At 46.3% G+C, this 12,911-nt stretch overlaps 1 protein-coding gene across 1 annotated transcript in view; it reads right to left on the bottom strand.

Moving 5' to 3' along the window:
• Tnfrsf13b (TNF receptor superfamily member 13B) overlaps nt 1-9,794 on the bottom strand; it is a 28,610-nt gene extending 18,816 nt beyond the window's left edge. The window contains exon 1 of the mRNA XM_045130580.1: nt 9,673-9,794. The gene's annotated coding sequence lies outside the window, so the exon portion shown is untranslated. The remainder of the gene's footprint in view (nt 1-9,672) is intronic.
• Between the last annotated feature and the right edge of the window lie 3,117 nt (nt 9,795-12,911).

The raw sequence follows: 12,911 nt of genomic DNA, 5'->3' as shown, positions 1-12,911 counted from the left end.
CCCAACACTGAGGAGGCAGAGGTAGGAGGATCGTTGTGAGTTCAAGTCCAGCCTGGTACTACATAGTGAATTCCAGGTCAGCCTGGGCTAGAGTGAGACCCTACCTTGAAAAACCAAATATATATATTTGGAGGGCAGGGACACATACAGAGAGTAAGAATGGGCACAGCACGGCCTCTTGCCACTGCAAATGAACTCCAGACACATGCACCACTTTGAGCATCCGTCTTTACATGGGTACTGGGGAACTGAAGGCAGGCCACGAGGCTTTGCAAGCAAGTGCCCTTAACCATCGAGCAATCTCCTCGGCCCCTACAATCTCTCTCTCTCTCTCTCTTTGGCTCAGGCTGACCTGGAATTCACTATGGAGTCTCAGGGTGGCCTCAAAATCACGGCGATCCTCCTACCTCTGCCTCCCGAGTGCTGGGATTAAAGGCGTGCGCCACCACGCCCGGCTCCCTACAGTCATTTTTTTAAAGGCAATAATTCAGTTTCCTCTTTCAAATGGTTCCCTACTACACCTGTAGGATGCAGGCAAGGGAAACCCAGGGATATGAGCAGTCCAGGGCTCCACTTGATTCCTAACTGCCTATGTTCAACTCCAAAGGAATAGGAAACACCACTAGCCCCTCCCCTCCCCGCCCAGTGCACTATTTTTTAAAGAATATTATTCCTAGAACACAAGATTAAAGAATTTAAAACAATAGGTAGGAAGGCTTGAAAGATGTAATTGAAGACCTTTTCCCAAGTAGGGAATTGTGAGATCATTTCAGGGGTTACAAAGGTCAACCAGTGATGTGGGAGACACTAGCCTTTAAATTAAATGAGATCCAAGTCGATGCTGGGATATGAGGGGGACTAAAGTGGAAGAAAGGAACCTGTCATTCCTACTAAACAGCTATGGAGCCGGCAGATGCTACTAGACCCATATTGGACTCTAGAGCTGTTCAGCTTGAGGAGGCTGGCAGATTTCATAAAACTGTGGTGACTAACAGCCTGTAACATCAGGGTGGCTACCATTCCCTGTCCCTAGTCCCAAGAAAGCAGCAAGTGGGGGACAGCTGCGCCATTCCTGGTGTAACCAGGTGGAGCCAGAATGAGCAATACAGCCTTTGCTCTCAAATACAGGAATATTGGGCCCAGCGTGGTGGTGCAAGCCTTTGATCCTAGCATTTGGGAGGCAGAGATAGGAGGATCGCTGTGAGTTCGAGGCCACCCTGAGACTACATAGTGAATTCCAGGTCAGCCTGAGCCAGAGTGAGACCCTGCCTTTTATTTATTTATTTATTTAATTATTTTGGTTTTTCGAGGTAGGGTCTCACTCTGCTCCAGGCTAACCTGGAATTAACTCTGTCATCTCAGGGTGGCCTTGAACTCATGGCAATCCTCCTAACTCTGCCTCCCGAAGGCTGGGATTAAAGGCGTGCGCCACCACGCCCGGCTGAGACCCTACCTTGAAAAACCAAAAAAAAAAAAAAGGCTGTTTTAAAAACAGAAACCAGCTGGACATGGTGACGTGAGTCTAATAACCCCAGGACTGGGGAGGCAGAGATAAAAGTATCTCAAATTGGGATCCAAACTGGACAACATGGCAAGTCCTTGTCTGAAAACAAAACAAACAAGCAGAAAACAGAAATTCTGAACGAAAGAATACAATAGAGGAAATCAAAACTCACTAAAAGGGGTTATCAACAAATATGAGCAGGTAGAGAAAAAGGATCAGTGAACTTGAAGATACGTCAACAGAAAGTATTGCCTACAGAACGGAAATGAGAGAGTGTGGAGGAGAGGGAATGGACAAACCCTGAGCATCTCGAGGGACTCCCTTATACTAAACATGCTTCTAGGAATTCTTGAAAGAGAGAAAAGAGGGCAGAAAAATCTTTGAAGAAATAGCAGCCCCCAAAATGCTAGCAAACGGAATCCAATAGCACATCAAAATAGTTACTAACCATGTTTAAGGGGAATTTGTGCTAGATACAAGGATAGTCAATGTATGCAAAATTTTTTTTTAAATTTTTTTTATTTTAGAGAGAGAGAGAGAATTGGCATGCTAAGGCCTCAGCCATTGAGCCATTTTAATCAAACTCCAGACACTTGTGCCACCTGGTGGGCATGTGTGACCTCACACTTGCCTCACCTTTGTGCATCTGGCTAACGTGGGATCTGAAGAGTTGAACATGGGTCATTAGGCTTTATGGATAAGCACCTTAACCGTTAAGCCATCTCTCCAGACGTAACATATGCAAATTTTAAACACAGCATATTGCATAGCAGAATGAAAGATGTCAATCATATGATTATCTGAATAGATTAAAAAAATTTTCATAAAATTTAACATCCATTTATGGCTCTTTTTTTTTTTTTGTTTGTTTTTGTTTTTTTGAGGTAGGGTCTCACTCTGGCTCAGGCTGACCTGGAATTCACTATGTAGTCTCAGGGTGGCCTTGAACTCTCAGCGATCCTCCTACCTCTGCCTCCCGAGTGCTGGGATTAAAGGCGTGCGCCACCACACCCGGCCATTTATGGCTCTTAAAAAGCTCTCTAGCCGGGCGTGGTGGCGCACGCCTTTAATCCCAGCACTTGGGAGGCAAAGGTGGAAGGATCGCCATGAGTTTGAGGTCACCCTGAGACTACATAGTGAATTCCAGATCAGCCTGAGCTAGAGTGAAACCGTACCTCAGGAAAAAAAAAAAAAAAAGCCTATCTATAAATTAGGTACAGAAGGAATGCACCTTAACACAATAAAGTCCATGTGTGACAAGTCTTGTTAACATCATATGGAAGGAGGGAAAATTGGAATGTTTTCATATAAGATCTAAATAAGGGAAGGGTGCCCACTCTTCCCACTTTTAGTCAACATAGTTTTGGCAGTCCTAGCCAGAGCAGTTAGACAAGGAAAGAAACAATGACTATCCACACTAGAAAGGAGGAAATTAAATTATGCTTGTTGCAGATTACTTAATTTTATACACAGAAATGCTAACAGCACCTCCACTAAACTGTTAGAACAAATAAATGAAATCAGCTAAGACCATAGGATATAAAGTCAACATTCTAAACCTAGTTCATTTCTATAATTTAATAGCAAGCTAGCTGAAGAAGAAATCAAGAAAGCAATCCTATAAAATAAACTGCATAGGAATAACCAGGGAGGTAAAAGACCTCTTTGATGAAAATTATCAAACACTGATGAAAGATATTAAAAATGACATTCAGTCCTGGAGAGATGGGTTAGTGGTTAAGGCACTTGCCTGTGAAGCCTAAGGACCCATGTTCAACTCTCCTGATCCTGCATAAGCCAGGCGCACAAAGGTGAGGCAAGTGCAAGGTCGCCCATGGCCACTAGGTGGCACAAGTGTCTGGAATTCAATTACAGTGGCTGAGGCCCTGGAGAGCCAATTCTCTCTCTGTCTCGCTCTTTCTTCCTTCCTTCCTTTCTTTTTTTCTTTTCTTTTCTCGCTTTCTCTCTTTTTTTTTGTTTTTTTTTGTTGTTGTTGTTTTTCCAGGTAGGGTCTCACTGTGGCCCAAGCTGACCTGGAATTAACTGTGTAGTCTCAGAGTAGCCTTGAACTCATGACAATCCTCCTACTTCTGCCTCCTGAGCACTGGGATTAAAGGCATGTGCCACCACACCTGGCTCTTTCTTTTTAATGTTTATATTATTTATTTATTTATTTAACAGAGAAAGAGACAGAGAGAATGAATGGGCATGCCAGGGCCTCTAGCCACTGTAAACAAACTCCAGATGCATGAGCCCCCTTGTGCATCTGGCTAACGTGGGTTCTGGGGAATCAACCTGGGTCCTTAAGCTTTGCAGGCAAATGCTTTAACTGCTAAGCCATCCCTCCAGCCCTGTCTCACTCTAAAAAAATTTTTAAAAATGACATTCAGAGGCCATAAGATGGATTTCCATACACCCCATTTTAATCCTCTTACAATGTTCATACCCAATGCAATCTACAAATTCAAAGCAGTCTCATCAGCTGAGTGTGGTGGTACATGCCTTGAGTCTCAGCTCTGGAGACACTGAGGTAGGAGGATCACCATGAGTTCAAGGCCAGCCTGGGGCTATAGAGTGAGCAAGTTTCTGGTTGGCCTTAACTAGGGTAAGACTCTCCTTCGAAAAAAAAAAAAAAAAAACCAAATAAATAATAATCTCATCAAAGTACCAATGGCATTCTTCACAGAAGTGAAAAAAATCCTAAAATCTGTAAAGAACCCTGAATAGCCAAAGTAATCTTGAAAATAAAACAAAGGCATTGCACCACCTGGCTTCAACATGTGCTACAAGTGAGGATCAACCAAAACAGTATGGTGCTGGCATAATAACATGCACATGCTAGTGGACAGAACACAGAACCCCGGAGTAAATCTGTGCATTGGTAGTCGACTGACTTTTTAAAATATTTTAAAATTTATTTTTATTTGAGACACAGAGAGAGGGAGAGAAGGAGAAAGAGAGAGAGAGAGAGAATGGGTGTGCCGGAGCTTCTAGCCACTGCAAATGAATTCCAGACACATACACCATCTTGTGCATCTGGCTTACATGGAACCTGGAGAATTAAACCTGGGTCCTTAGGTTTCATAGGCAAGCACCTTAATCACTAAGCCATCTCTTCAGCCCCTGACTTCTTTTAAAATTCAAGTAGTGTCTCAATCTAGCCCAGGCTAGATTTGGCTAGACCTAGAACTCACTCTGTAAGCACCAGGCTGGCCTTGAACTTACAGCCATCCTTTTTTTCTTCCTTCCTTCTTTCCTTTCTTTCTTCCTTCCTTCTTTTCTCCCTTCCTCCCTCCCTCCCTTCCTTCCTTTCTTCCTTCTTTCCTCAGTACTAGGATTAAAGGCCACCACATCCAGCTCACAGCTGACTTTTAAACTTATGTATGTATGTGTGTATGTATGTATGTATTTGCAAGCAGAGAGAAATAGAAAATAGACAGAAAGAGAGAATAGGCAAGCAAGGCCTCCAGCCACTTCAAAGGACCTCCAGTTACATGCACCACTTTGTGCATCTGGCGTTACACAGGTAGTGGGGAATCTAACCTGGGTTGTTAAGCTTTGCAGACAAGCGCCTTAACTGCTGAGCCATCTCTCCAGCCCCTCAACTGACTTCGCTGTTCTGTTTTGGTTTAGATTTTTTTTTTTTTTTTTTGAGCTAGGGTCTTACTGTAGCCCATGCTGACCTAGAACTCATTCTACAGTTCCAGGCTGGCCTCAAACTCACAGTAATTCTCCTACCTCTGCCTCCTGAGGGCTGGGATTAAAGGCGTGCACCACCACACCCTGACTTTTGATAATGATGGCAAGCACACACATAAGGACAGTCTCTTCAACAATTGATGTGATAAATAAATAAATAACACCCAAGGATCCCCACGTGCACAAGAATAAAATGAGACCTTATTTCTTAGCAAATATAACAATCAATTCAAAATGCATTAAAGACTACCATGTAAGACCCAAACAATAAACCTACTAGAAGAAAACAAGGGGGAAATGTGTCCGTGCTTTGGTCCTGGCAAGGGTTTTTTGAATAGGGCCTTAGAAACGCAGGCAATGAAGCATAATTAGACAAGGGGATTACACGCAACTGAAAAGCCTCTGCACAGCACAGAACCAACGCAGTGGAGGGATGATCTGCAGGAGGGGAAAGGCCTGGCCAGGGTTAATATCAATGGTATAGAAAGAATCTCAGAGGCCTCAAAGTCAGAAACCTTAAACAATCTTATTAAAATATGCAAAAGGTTTGAACAGACATTTCTCAAAAGAAAACATACAAATAGCCCGTGTACGAAAAGACGCTCATCACTGCATATCAGTGAAAACCACAATGCGACTTCTCAGTCAGACTGGCCATTACCAGTAAGAGGGTTAGCTAGCCTTGGCAAGGGTGTGAAGAAAGGGGAACTCTCACATGCTGTTGGTGGGAATGTATGGGAAGTTTTACTAAGTTCTATTTAAAAATAAAATCAGCATGTGGTGGCATATGCCTTTAATCCCAGCACTTGGGAGGCAGAGGTAGGAGGATTGCCTGAGTTCAAGGCCACCCTGAGACTCCATAGTGAATTCCAGGTCAGTCTGGGCTAGAGTGAGACCCTACCTCAAAAACCCAATAAATAGATAAACAAATAAATAAAAAATAAAATCAGCATCTGGACTAGCAACCCTACTAACTGGTCATTTGTCCAAAGGAAATGGAATTAGAGAGTCAAGAGATATCTCTACTCCCATTAACTAAAATACCCAACAATGAGTTAACACAGAGAAAATGCATTGGCTGGGGAGATGATTCAGTGGTTAAAGGCACTTGCTTGTAAAACCTGATGGCCCAGGTTCAATTCCTCAGCATCCATGTAAAACCAAATGCACAGTGATTCATGTAACTCAAGTTTGTTTACAGTGGCTGGAGGCCCTGGTGCACCCATTTTCTCTCTCTCTCTGCTTGCAAATAAATAAATAGAAATATTAAATAAATAAATAAATAAAATAGCTGTAAGAAGGGCTAAAGAGATGGCTCAATGGTTAAAGGCACTTGCTTGCAAAGTCTGCAACCCATGGTTTAATTCCTTACATAAAGCCAGGCACCAAATAGGCACAGGCATCTGTAGTTTATTTGCAGTGGCAAGAGGCCCTGGCATGCCCATTCATTTCTTTTTCTCTCTCTCTCCCTCTCCAATAAAGAAATAAAGAAATTTGGAAAAATATCTGGGCTGGGCATGGTGGCGCACACCTTTACTAAACCTTGGGAGGCAGAGGTAGGAAGATCACTGTGTGTTCAAGAACCAGCTAGAGACTACATAGTGAATTCCAGGTCAGCCTGGGCTAGAGCGAGATCCTACCTCAGAAAACATACCTATCTATATCTGGAAGAGCGGTTTCTTTGTTGGTGTGTGCGCACATGAGCCATGCGCATGCGTAGAGATCTGAAGACAACTTTAGAGGTCAGTCCTCACCTTCCACCTTGTTTGAGGCAGGGGCTATCATTGCTCCCTCGTTTGTTGAACTGGCTTGCCTGTGACAAGCTACTCTCTTGTCTCCCTTCCTTCTGGCCCTAGGTGTGCTGGGATATAGACCTACCTGGGGCAGGGTCCAGTTTTACATGGGTTCTGGGGATCCAAATTCAGGTTTGTCAATGTTCTTATTAAGAAATGACAAACATGAGCCGGGCGGGGTGGCGCACGCCTTTAATGCCAGCACTCGGGAGGCAGAGGTAGGAGGATCGCTGTGAGTTCGAGGCCACCCTGAGACATCTTAGTGAACTCCAGGTCAGCCTGGGCTAGAGTGAGACCTTACCTCAAAAAACCAAACAAGTAAACAAACGAAATCCAAAATGACAAATCTACAGAGATGGACAGAAGATTAATGGTGGCCTAAGGCTAGAGGTGGAATGAAGTATGACAATGCTTTCCCCCCCCTGCTCCAGGTAGGGTCTCACTCTATCCCAGGCTGACCTGGAATTCACTATGTAGTTTCAGGGTGACCTTGAACTCAGTGATCTTCCCACCTCTGCCTCCCCGAGTGCTGGGATCGAAGGCATGCACCACCATACCCGGCTGACAGTACTTCTTGACAGAGTGACCTGTAATGTCCTAAAGTTAGATTATGGTGATGGCTGCACACCTGTGACCATCCTTAAAAACAAACAAACATGGAACTGCACACTTCCAGCAGTTATGGCCAATCAATTCCCAGTTAACACAGCCAGCCATTGCAGGGTGGGAAGGAGGTGCAGGAGGACTTTCTGCAGCTCTCCTAGCCTTGGTGGATTCAATCCTCGTGACCGCTCTGCTCAGCGGGTAAGGGTGTTTGCCATCTTGAGTTGGATCCACAGAATGCTTATAAACAGCTGGGTGTGGGGCTGGGGACATGGCTTAGCAGTTAAGGCGTTTACCTGAGAAGCCTAAGGACCCTGGTTCAATTCCTCAGGACCCATGTAAGCCAGTTGCACAAAGGGGGCACATGCATCTGGAGTTCCTTTGCAGTGGCTAGAGGCCCTGGCGTAGCCATTCTCTCTATCTACTTCTTTCTCTCTCTCTCTCTCTCAAAGAAATAAAAATTATATAAAACAAAGCTAGGTGTGGCCTTGCATACCTGCAGTACTGAGAAGGGCAGAGACAGGAGGATCACTGAGAGCCCTTGATCTCTGACTGAAAACAGCAGCTCCAGGTTCAGTGAGAGATTCCACCTCAAGGAAACAAAATAGAAGCATAATAGGGAAAAGGACACTCAAGGTTCTCCTCTGGCCTCCCCACACATGCGCACAGCAATGTATAGCCTATACTATACAACACAAAACACACACACACACACACACACACACACACACACACACACACAAATCCACAGGAGCAAACAAAATGAAAAAGAGAGTCTTGTTTCTCCCTCACTGGGAGGAGGAGGTGAGGGGAGCTACTGCCCAGGCTGGGAAGCCAGCCTCTGTAAGATCACCCTGCTCCCATCCAGCTTAACTTCACCTCTTCTAACTTCCTGGGGCCATGGGCTGGGTTCAGACCAGGACGGGGACTCTCCTGCACCCTGAAACCCAAGAGCAGGCAGGGCCGATGGTTCATAGAAACCTCTACCAAGCTTCCTGGCATGCTTAGCTAGATGGCAGCTGCTGCTCCAGGAAAAACCGCTACAGGCAGGTTGGCTCAGGCGAAAGACAATGCGTGACTCACGTCAGCACCGTGGTACTTTATAGAAGACCCGGTGGCCTTTAGTCACTGCCGTGCCCAGCTCTCTAAGAAACTTTATGCATTTGAAGCTCTTGGTGGGTCTGTGACTTAGTGACTAGACACAGAGCAAAGTCCAAGCAAAGGCATGCTCCAAGCCTGGACTGTGGGGATAGGTGTCAGCTGGCCTGTGACTCCAGGCTGAGACCATTACAGAACAGGAGCTGTTGGATCTTTAAACCCACCCCGACTGAGACACTGCAGTACAAACAGGCCTGATTTTTCAACAGAGAGCAAAAAAGTAATAGTTATTATGGGGAACGGGTACAGATTGAAACACGATACCCAAGGTCTCCTGTGGGCCGTGCTGGGTCAGATTTGAACCAGATGAAGAGGGAGACGCCGGCCCTGCGGTATGAGCTGAGCCCCTGCACAGTGCCGCTCTGTGATGGTGTCACAAGCTCTCCCGACAGGGGGACAGGGCGTGGTGACTTATGCTGGATCCTGGCCTCCCTGAGCAGCTCAAGGCCCTTCCTCATTCTGGACCACCTTAGCCAGTGACACTGCCTGGTCAGAGCCTCCTGTCCTGTCTTCAAGGCTCAGTTGAATGAATAGTCACCTCCTCTGGGAAGCCATCTATGGTGACAGCCTCAGCCTGTTAGGCCTCATGTTCTGAGCTTCCTTATTGAATTCACTTATGCTAAACCCTGAGGTACCTAAAATCTACCACATTCACTTTAAAATGACCCAGAGTGGGAAAGAGAGTGAGGAGGGCAGTGGGGGTCGGGGGAAGCTGGGGTTTACGGTCCTCTGACCCTGGGCCTTGGCTCCTCACCTGGCACCCAAGACATTGAACCCAGACTGAGCTCTCTTGTACAGAACGGTCGATGCACAGCCACAGCCCCGTGTCCCCAGCTATGTACCTGCAGCTGGCACTGCAGGGCCCCAGGGCACCGATGCCTGCTCAGCTCTTTCCCACCACAGCAAACTACTCACCTTGCTGCTGCACCACTGGTTCCAGCCTCCTGCCTGCTCTGGCCGGGGCTTCTCATTACTCAGGGTGTTTATTATTAGCCTGAGATTTCATTAGTGCTGCGGCCATACTTCCTGGGTTTTCCCCGCAACCTGGCGATGCAAATTAGCAGTGCGCCACTCTGCGCCTGCGCCTTCTCCTCGCCCCCCTGGAAGAGCCCAGGTGGGTGACCTGTCCCCGGGGCCGAGCACTATAGGAACCTGGTCTGGTCTGGACATGGGACTTGGGCTTGGGTACTCCTAGGCCTTCCCTGGCCTATTGCCAGGGCCTGTTCCCCAGGCCAGAGGCCCACCAGCTCCTGGCCTTGCTGCATAGCTCTTGTGGACCACCTTAACCTGAAATGCCTGTCCCTTCTTCAAGGCTCAGTTGATACGTCATCTCCTGTGGGAAGCTATCCGGGAGTGATGGCTCCAGTTTCTAGGTGTTCACGTTTTTATACCTTTCTTCCTTCCTTGTCCTTATACCCACAGAGGCACACAAGAGGCTGAATGGAACACCAGATACTGGATTGCAAATCTGGACTGTGCCACATGGTGCCAAGATCTTGGTGGCCACTCACATACACAGTATCTCTGAGCCTTTATCTTCACTTCTGTAAAATGGCATACAAGTCATTGTACGGATGGCATGAGGGGGCTGGAGAGATGGCTTAGCGTTAAGGCGCTTTCCTGCAAAGCCAAAGGACCCAGGTTCGATTCCCTGGGGCCCACATAAGCCAGATGCACAAGGGGACACATGCGTCTGGAGTTCGTTTGCAGTGGCTGGAGGCCCTGGAGCACCCATTCTCTCTCTCTCTCTTCTCTCAATCTCTCTCTCTCTACTTGCAAATTAATTAATTAATTTAATAAAAGAGTGACATGAGTTCAGTCATTTTTTGTTGCTGTTTGTATAGTTTTATGTGTCCCGGGGGGGGCGTTTAGGGAGGTTGCTTTGCTTGTTGCCCAGGCTGTCATTGAACTCAGGATTCTCCCGTCTCACTCTCCAGAGCGCTGGGGATTACAGGTGTGTTCCCCTATACCTGGCCAACATGGTCCCATTCTTAGAGCAAGCTCTTGGCACACAATGTCCTCTGTGAACACCTTTGGAGCATCAACAACATTAGCTCTCATAATCCTGTATTGTAACTTCATGACGTCTTCCCAGCTCTTCTGAAGCCTCCGGGGACAGGAAGCCTAACAGTTGCCCGCGCCCCCCTCCCCACCACCCAGGTTCACTGCAACACTATTCACAGAGTCCAGACATGGAATTATTCTATGTGAGCATCGGGGAGTGTACAAAGGAAATGTGATGTGTATGTGCAATGGAATACTGTTTGCCTTAAAAAAAAAAAAAGGAAATTCTGTCACTTTTGTTAATGTGGATGGAACTGGATAAGATTAGGTTAAGAAAACCTGGAAGGGCTGGAGAGATGGCTTAGCAGTTAAGGCACTTGCTTACAAAGCCTAAAGCCCAAGGTTTGAGTCCCTCGTACCCATGTAAGCCAGATGCACAAGGTGGAGCATGTGTTTGTTTGCAGTGGCTAGAGGCTCTGCTGCACCCATTCTCCCTCTTTCTATCTGCTTCTCTCTCTCTCAAATAAATTTAAAATTTTTTTTTAATTAAAAAAACATTATGGAAAAGAACTGGAGAGATGGGTCAGTGGTTAAAGGCTCTTGCTTGCAAAGCCTAACAGCCCAGGTTCAATTCCTTAGTACCCACAGAAAGCTAGATGTACAAAGTGGTACATGAATCTGGAGTTCATTTGTAGTGGCAGGAGGCCCTCATGGGCTCTTTCTTCTTTTCTTTCTTCTTTCTTTCTTTCTCTTTCTCTCTCTCTCACACAAATAAATAAATAAAATGCTTTTTAAAAATTATTTTAGGGGCTGGAGAGATGGCTTAGCGGTTAAGCGCTTGCCTGTGAAGCCTAAGGACCCCGGTTCGAGGCTCGGTTCCCCAGGTCCCACGTTAGCCAGATGCGCAAGGGGGCGCACGCGTCTGGAGTTCGTTTGCAGAGGCTGGAAGCCCTGGCACGCCCATTCTCTCTCTCTCCCTCTATCTGTCTTTCTCTCTGTGTCTGTCGCTCTCAAATAAATAAATAAAAATTAAAAAAAAATTATTTTAGGGATGGAGAGATGGCTTAGCAGTTAAAGCACATTCCTGTGAAGCCTAAGGACCCTGGTTCAATTCTCCAGGTCCCAAGTAAGACAGATGTACATGGTGGCGCATATGTCTGGGGTTCATTTTCAGTGTCTGGAGGCCCTGGAACACCTCTCTCTCTCTCCTTCTCTCTATATCTAATAAATAAATAAAAATAAAATATTTTTTAATTACTTTATAAAAAGAAAAGAAGTGGGCATGGTGGCACAAGTGTTTGATCCCAGCACTCAGGAGGCAAAAGTAGGAGGATTGCTGTAAATTCAAGGCCAGCCTGAGACTACATAGTGAATTCCAGGACAGACTGAGCTAGAGACTGAGAGAGAGAGAAGCAGATAGAAAGAGGGAGAATGGGTGCAGCAGAGCCTCTAGCCACTGCAAACAAACACATGCTCCACCTTGTACATCTGGCTTACATGGGTATTGGGGACTCACCTCCACCAACACACACACAGAGAAAACATGGAAAAGTATGGAAAGACAAAAGTTGTATATGGGGAGCTGGCTCAGTGGGGAAAAGGATTGCCACACCAGCACGAGGGCTTGAGCTTGGATCCCCAGCACCCCGTAAAAGGCAGGCGAGGCAGCGCATACTTGTAATCCAGCAATGAGGAGGCAGGGAGACTGCTAGCTAGTTCTGGCTGGATCAGTGACGTCCAGGCTCCTTGTCTCAAGAGTAATATGGAGAATGGTTGCAGGAGACACCCAAGGTTGACCTCTGGCCTCCACATGCATGTGCGCACACATACGTCCACACACATGAATATGCACACACACATACACACGGAGGAAAAAGCAGAGAGAAAGGTTGGTAAGTGTGACGGTCATCTGGTCTCAAGTTTCAGGGAGACAGGTTCAGGAATGGCAGGGTGCTTATAGTTCACAACAGTGCGCTTTTCTAGAAAAGAGCTGGGGCGGAGCTCAGCAGAACAGTGCTTGCTTGACATGTAGGACACTTTGAGTCCCATCCCTAGCACTGAAAATAAGAATGATACACCCCATTAGTCCCAGTACTTGGGAGTCTGAGGCAGGAAAATCATGAGTTCCAAGCCAACCTCTACATAGTGAA

The sequence above is a fragment of the Jaculus jaculus genome, chromosome 12 (assembly GCF_020740685.1).
Source record: "Jaculus jaculus isolate mJacJac1 chromosome 12, mJacJac1.mat.Y.cur, whole genome shotgun sequence".
Classification (NCBI taxonomy): domain Eukaryota; kingdom Metazoa; phylum Chordata; class Mammalia; order Rodentia; family Dipodidae; genus Jaculus; species Jaculus jaculus.
Note: the sequence above shows the minus strand (reverse complement) of the source record. Positions and strands in the feature narration are given on the sequence as shown.